This window comes from Myzus persicae, unplaced genomic scaffold (assembly GCF_001856785.1).
Source record: "Myzus persicae strain clone G006 unplaced genomic scaffold, MPER_G0061.0, whole genome shotgun sequence".
NCBI classification, from domain to species: domain Eukaryota; kingdom Metazoa; phylum Arthropoda; class Insecta; order Hemiptera; family Aphididae; genus Myzus; species Myzus persicae.
Window position 1 is genome coordinate 1,076,133 of NW_019101352.1, and position 7,025 is coordinate 1,083,157.

Here is a 7,025-nt window from a genome sequence, read left to right on the forward strand (position 1 = left end):
AATGTACTCCTAATGTGTGCATATCAATTTTATATTTATATTTTGTACATTCATATTACCTACCTATGCATAATAATATATTTTTGTTGTTATTAAAATATATATTATATTTATTTCTTGCAATGTCTTTTAATAAAAATATGATTTGTTGATAGTACTTCTTCACTTTTTAGTTACTGTTGTATAGTGACATCTGCCCTTGTAACATCAGTACAATGTTGGGCCAGCTATCGAGAGAAGTAACAAAATTATAATTTTTTTTAATTTTGGGAAAATCTATGTTTATAAATGCGAAACTCACCCATTGACTAAATATGCCAGTTCGATAACTACTTGACCTACAAAGTTGGAATTTGGCAAGTTGGTTTTTTATAGGTAGGTGTCGACTAAGAACTGTTTTTTGTATGGAAATTCAGCCCTTATATAATACAATGTGTAAGCAATAGAAAACCATTATCACGATACCTAATAATTAGTATCTAAAGTTTTTAGTTCAATAGACGCTGGTACTATGGAAATTATTCGAAAAAAAAACGATTAGCCAATCTTTATGCTTCAGACACATTAATTTACGTAAGATGGGAATTGTATCGAAATAAAAATGTAAGTGTAAATTATCTTGCCAGCGAATTAGTTGCATAGTTCAGTATATGGGCTGGTAAAAATGTTTGCCCTCGCTCCTATTAAAACTGAAATGTTGCCACGCAACTGATTGCAAACAATAAATGTTTATTAATTTTGACACAAATTATGCACCTAAGGTGGGTCAAAGGATTAAAAACGTAGGTTATATTTATTAGGCACCTATATTAAATGAGAATTGTCTATGTTGGTAGGTACCTACTATCTATATAAATTGTGTGCCACTTACGATTTACCACATAACAATATAGCAACGAGTGGCTGTTGTCTGTTATGATATTATGTGTACCACCGTAAGTACCTACCTCTAATTATGTAAATTATACACATGTTGATCGCTATACCGCATAATGCCTAGTGTCTATCTACCGGCTACCTGGCTACCTACATATTATATGCTTAACAATTATTATTTAATGTTTCTTTTTTTTTAATTCATGAATTCGTGTTAGTGTTCATATACCTATTTCATATTATTATGAACTCAATACCAAGAAATTCTATACGTAAGAGTTACGTGGATCGGGGGGGGGGGGGGATTGTCTAACTGCACTCCTTACGTTCTTGCCTAAACCAAAATGTTCGAAATGTTAAAAAATGTAATGTTGGAATATACACTCGGGTTCAAAACAGTTAACTTAAGTTCGAATTGAACTACCTATAGGTATCCGATCATTCCTAAGAACTCGTTTTTATAGTTTTTATTTTAGTTGTCAATTATAGGTACCTTTCGGTATGTGTCAATCAATTTTATTAATAATGACGTTATTAGTTATTAGGTACTCAAGTTACATTTTTTTTTGTTTTTTCGGCTTTTATAAAGAGACGTTGTTTTTTTCATGAATGGTGTTGTTGGATTTTGCAGTTCTTGCTATATTATTTAAATTATAATCCCATCCCTTTTATTTCGTGTATAGTTTCCCTGGCTAGATTTTAAATACTGTGTCCTGAGCTACGAAAAAAAGCTCAAATTGCCATTCTCAATCCACTGTAGATTGTAGTTGACACTATTCAATAGCCACTTTACTACGGATTTAATTGCTGTTCTGTAAAGTGTTGTATCGTAATTAAGTTTGGATAGGATTAATGATTTATACATTTTTATTAATGTATTTGTTTCTCCTCTCCGACATTGGTGTAAGATAATATTTTTTTTGTAATTGTATCAAGTAATCTACTATAATGGACGTTTATAAACGTTATCCTATGTATTGAGACCACGATCACTGTTTATCGAAAATGAAGTCGAGAATTTTTGTTGATAAATAGTATTTCTTGGGGAGAAATCCAAAAGGTTATTTTTGGGTAAAAACAAGCGCACCGAACAGAATGATACTACCTATTGGCCTACTGCATGTGTCTCATGCCCCATTTAATCAATAAATTATCATTATACAAAGATCTACAAGTTATGACCTTGCCAAAATTTATATCAAACGTTTTCAATCCAAATTAATTTCCATAATATCATTACTAACACTTTGAAAAATTAAATATGTCCTCCCTTTCTATTTTCTATATCAGTCTCGCCGGCTAAAAATCGACTGGAATTGCTATTTATTAAACTTTAACCTATATTATACAATTTAGATAATTAGGAAGTATTACGATAACACATCGGTAATTTCCTCTTAACACCACTCACGACTATTTCATTTTAGGTACCTATATACCTGCCTATTTAATATCATTACAATTGCGAATTATATAGATTGTTTTATTTTATATTTTAATAAAAAAGGCTTAGGTGTACATACATTCATAATATTATAGAAGGTATAGGTTAGGTATGGTTTAACCTAAATACATTCTTTGGTAATTCTTATTTCTTATAGGTAGTTATTAGTAATTATTAATATTTAGATTATTATTGCTTTTATTTTAAACTTTTTATCTTATCTCATTGTTTGTTACTTGTTTCATACTTAATTTAAAGGTACTTACCTTTAAGTGCACTCGTATTCGATTAAATTATTAAAATATATATAAGCTAAAATGTATGTAATTTGTGAACTTAGTTTAAAATTCAAATAGGTAAGCCGATATTTTTAGGTTCTCAATTATTATCTTATTGAAGATGCACATTTTGATTTTAAAAGGATACGGTTTTTTCTTATTCATGTATTTTTTTATAATTTATCTTTTTCGTCTCATATGTATAATTTGAATTGGTTAAGGACTCCAAGAAAATAAGCACCTACTTGTTATTTGAGTTTAAACTGTAAAAAATATTGTTTGATTGGCATAGAAATATTTTGAAGATACAAAACTTGAGTCAGAATCAGTTATAGTAGGTACCCATATTAGTAAATAGCGCGTATACTAACTATATTCAAAATAGTTCCTAACGTCCTACATAATATTATTACCTACTATCAATTATGATTTATTATAACTTAAGATATCTGTTTAGATTTAATTTATTGACTACAATATGGAGTCTAGACCCTTCTTATTTCTTCATTTTCGAATCACAAAGGACTTTCCTTGTAGGTATAAAGATTTTTATTAATTCTTCCTTGAAAACTCCTTTTTATCACAATATAATATTGACATTCATTTTAACAGCAAGTGAAGCCCAACAACAACCTGATCTCCTATCAGATATCAAAATTATCAACTTCCTAAAGGAAATCAATTTATATAACTTAATTTAAAACTAAATTAAAATGTATATTAAGAACTTATGACTCGATGGCCACTCAAAAAAAAATACATCATTTTAACAGCATATTTCATCCTTATAATTTTTAAAATTTCACTCCTGCGAGAGTGTGTTATTATTTTATTTAAAAAAAAACAGTGTTACATGTATATTGTAATATAATAATGTATTCGGCGTAGGTACATGTGATATCCTTCTAGGTCGTTCCTGAATATCTCAGCCAATCATACTATATAATTAGACTGTACCTACTTGAAATATTTCTTTACGCATATGAAATATTATCTATAGATATGACTTCATATCGCTCATTATGCCTCTATGTGGAAGACATCAAATTCTCGTTGTACCTATGCTTACTCATTAGTAATTTCCTGGTAATTTTCTTCTTGTTTGGTGTACATAATAATATCATAATATGTTTTAAATATAAATAATATGATGACCTCATCATAGTCTAATATGTAGTGACCACATTCGATATCGATCATATTATTATGTTTGAGCTCTATATAACCTCGCTTTCTAAACCTACAATTTAATTGAATTTTGAAATTTATCAAATGTATGGGTTATTTTTCAGAATTCTAATGAAATTGATCTTCGTCGTCGGCGCTCGCCAATTAACAATTCAAAATACAGAATTATTATAATGCTATTGCCTATAGGCTATAGGTACCTATATAATATTATATGGTTTAAAATGTACATGACAACTATTATTGCTGTTTTTAATGGTTTTGTAATTATAATTAAATACCTATGTAGAAAAAAAAGTTTCTTTCAAGAACGATTTAAAATAAAAATAATAACAATTATACTAAAGTATACACAACCATATTTACAATAATAATTGTACACAAATAACTTTAAAAACGTTTACATTTTGAGTAATATGTTTTGTTATTGTTCGAATAAGTTACGATGTTAAATTCGATCGTTTATGCGTAGTGTTTATCAGATGGCCTATCTCATAGTTCGTAAACAAAATTATGTTGTTCGAATAATTGTAAGTGACGTAGGTATCCCTCAAGGCTCATAATATTATGGTTATACATCACACTTAAACCGGCCTTTAAAATGTCCTATTTTTCTTCTACCAATACCCACCCACCTATATTTAAAGTGTTCCCTGAGCAACACTTGGACCCTATGTTATACGCCCTCGGAATGTTTATACTTATTAACTATTACCTAATTCTTATTATTTTAATAAGTAAGTAAACAATTATATTGAATTCTGTTCCGCCATCTATATATTGTAATCAAACAATACGGGTTTCTGGTATTTATTGCATTTATTTCTGAATTTATATTATTGTATAACTGTATACAAGTCAAATGAAATACATTTATTTTATTGAAAGCCACTTCATACATGTGGATGAGTGACAACAATTCAATAATACGCGTATTAGGTTATTGATGTCAAGCAGGTATCAAATGTGTTGGATACCCAGCCGTCTCTTACAAGTTAAAAACATAAAAACATGTTAATTAATTATAAGATGACATGGACGTCATAGAATACATGATATTTTAATCTTCGAGTATTAAGGCTTGTAGGACTCTGAATAGCAATAGCACGTTAACTGTTATTCACGAATCATGACGTTGGCAAGTACCTGAGCTCCTTTAAAAATTAAAAACATAAAGTACAAAATAATATTAATCAAATATAATTGAGATGACATAGACGATGGACGTCATTGGACTCTGCAGTTATATAACTTTAAATGCTATTCATGGTGCAGGCTAGTACGTATATATATTATATATATATATTATAGTCTATACTTCTATGGAGATTATTGTAGATAATTAATGTTATATAGGTAGTAGGTACCCATACAAGCACTACAACATTCAAAATAGATTTACTATAATTACGTACGAAGTATTACTATAAGTGTATTTACTACAAAAAATTTAATTCGATGTAATTTGAATGATGTCAGTAATTTGTTAAAGTTCAGTGAGAAATGAATGTCAAGAGCTACCAAATGTTTTTTTTTGCTTTTTCCTATAAATAATATAAACTGTACGTAAATATCAAAATCAAACAAGTTAGGAAAGCTCACTCCGCAAGCGTACTAAGCTTTCTTTTTCTAAACGTATTTTGTAACTATATAATTATTCCAAATACAATTTAAACAGAATTTTGTAACCCTAATATTTTGGCTAGTATGAATCTATATTAAAGCTATATTAAATACTTAGATAGGTAAGTACCTAATTATCTTAATATCAACAATAAGCGTATTTAAATATCTTAATACAAACAGTTGTATTTCGTAACTATGTACAGTAACTACTGACAGTAAATAAGTAAGGTATCTTAATATCAACAATCGTAACTATGTAGCACGATGTAGTACGTACTATAATCTAACTTTTTACAGTAACTAACGGATGGATGGACGGACTGACCGATGGTCACAACGGGATATTTAAACGTATGTTTAGAGACCTAAAAACGCTTTGTATTTGATGTTCTCCTTACTAAAATGTGTACCCGCCTCTCTCAAAAAAAAATTGTTCATTGTTAAATAGTTTTTTTTACTATCCATATATCACAAGTAAATACATTTGTATCAGTAATTTTATTATTATTTAAAGAAAACCTGTAAAATAATAGTGATAAAGGGTATATGGAATTTCGGGTTGAGAATTTTTAAGATTGACTTACTTCATTGGCTCGTGATAGTGACATTTATAAAAAGACACACATCGTGTTGAACCCTATAGTTACGCCCTTATTGTGCCTACGAGAACTCCAAACTAAAGGAAGCGAAAGAACACGCCCTTACACAATATAATAATATTAATCGTCTGAAGTGTGTTTTTCACCGAATCGTCACTGTATAATAATATTGTTTATCTAGCAAAACCTGTATGCACAAATTATTATAGAAGACATTTCGGTAGAATAGTACTGAAAAAAATACTAAATATACCTATTATAAATGGTATTTATTGTATGTATAGTATTATATGTATATATATTATATATATATTTATCTTGAAGTCCAAATTTGATTTGAATTCTCACATCATACAGGGTGTAACAGGAAGGATACCCGCCGTTTTTCACGAATTTAAATTCCTGAATGAATTTTTTCCCGAATAGTATATAGCCCGAAAGTCCGAAAACCCGAAACCTGTTTTCCCGAACACCTTTTTCCCGACGGTTATTGTTCCCGAAATAAAAAATTTAAAAATTTAAAAAATATTTTATTTACTGGTGTATTTTCTATGTATTAAATTTTATACCTATATAGTATATAAGATAAAGATAGTATTTACAAAAAAGTATGGGTATTTTACCTTTATCGCAATTTACCGTCGTTACAACGACATATATATAATATATACTATTTCTATCTTTGCCACACGAACACTCAATTGATTTATGATACATATGATGGCGTTGGCATTCGTGCCTTTGACTGAAGTTTCCCGCATTTTTTCTCTCTTGAAAAATGTGCGCCTGAAGCTCTATCACCAATAACTGAATATTTTGAAAAAAAATATGTTCTTGGAGTAATAGCTCGAGGAAGAAGGCAAGGGATTCATCCCACGTTATCCGCCAGACATTTGGAATCAGCACCAAGCAGCTCTGACTGGTTCGCATAAGACCAACAACGTAAGCGAGGGGTGGCACAATCGCTTCCACCTCGTCATTGGAAAACATCATCCTCGCCTTTACTCTGCTCTC